The following is a 1,510-nucleotide window of genomic DNA, read 5'->3' as shown; positions in this document are numbered from 1 at the left end:
GTGTGTGTGTGTGTGTGTGTGTGTGTGTGTGTGTGTGTGTGTGTATAAGGGTAAAAGATTGTGTGTGTGTGTGGACCAGTCCATGGCCCTGAGGGATACCTCTGTCTGGTGATTAGGTTGATGTAGTGTCTCAGGGCGGTGTAGTACTTTGCCAGTTCTTCAGGAGGCGCGTCTTCGCCGGGGTTTTCTGGTTTTGGGGGGTAGGCATCTGCCAGTGCTCCCAGACATACCAGCACACATAACGCTGTGGCCACCAGCATCGTCCAGGGCTTCAGCATCACGACCATCTGCGTCACAGCAGCAGCTTCTTGTCAGTTTCATTCAATAATCAGGAATATCATTAAGAAATGTCATTAACAACATTTCAATGTATCTTTAGGTTCATTTTCATTTTATCTGGTTTTTGGTGGAGATGATTATTTGAAAAACAGACTTGGAAAGCTTTTTCTTAAGTCCCCCCAGTTGGTTTAAGCTGTTCCTGACTTTAAGGGGTGGCAGGACGGTTGAGTTTTAGTTTCATTCAATGTGTTTCATTCATACAAACCAAATTTATATACAGTAAATTAAAAAAATGTAAATCATGCAGTGAATGAAAAGAGTGCAGAGTGAAGAAAACCAACAAACAAGCTTCAACTATCTCCAAATGTATAAAAAACGTAACAAAACAACATAAGATATCTTCATATCTAATTTTCATTAAATACTACAAATGGTATATTTTTCCAATAATTTCAACTTAATCATCTTTTCTTTGATGTGAACAAGCAAAGTGTCACTGATGATAAACAAGTCAAATCGATCTAAACTCCCAGGTGCAGGAAGGAATGGGAAAGGAGAAAGAGGAAACGGGTGCAAATGGGAATTTAGCATTCTCATATATTACATTATACTGCAGTTTCTATGCATCTCTTAGATTTTCATTTTTAATGTTGGAATCATCTGTTTTTATCATTAGACTGTAATGCTGTCACATACTCTTCCCTTCAGATGTCTTGAGRTATTTGACTGCCTGCGTCTTGGTCCATCTAACAATGTTTTCACTTCAGCAACATCAAGCGCTCCTCCTGTTTCCTCCACCTCAGCCGAGCCCAGAGACCACCAAACAGACCCCCAACTGACCAGAGGTCCATTTGAAGATGAGAACAGCTTCTCACYCTCTAAACAAAACTGAGTCTTTCAGATTTTTATACTTATTTATCTATAATTTATTCTACTTCTTGTTAATAGTTTTAACTGTTAACTTGTTTTTCTTAATATGAAAAGAAAATATCCAAGTCAAAGCTTTAATATGTGTGACCGATTTTCATCTGAATCGTGTCTGAAAGCCTCAGTCTTCAGCAGTGTTGGACCTCCTGATATCAAACTGTTGGTGGCTTCTTCAGCCCTGAAGGGAATAAAAATCAAGTCAATTTTGAGACCAAAACGCTGCTTCCAGATTCAAACTGGGTGAAACTGTTGTCTTCGCTTGGATCCTGGTTTTAAAATGTTACTTCTAAAAAAACTATATATA

This window comes from Austrofundulus limnaeus, unplaced genomic scaffold (genome assembly GCF_001266775.1).
Source record: "Austrofundulus limnaeus strain Quisiro unplaced genomic scaffold, Austrofundulus_limnaeus-1.0 Scaffold420, whole genome shotgun sequence".
Lineage (NCBI taxonomy): Eukaryota > Metazoa > Chordata > Actinopteri > Cyprinodontiformes > Rivulidae > Austrofundulus > Austrofundulus limnaeus.
This window is presented reverse-complemented; position numbering follows the sequence as displayed.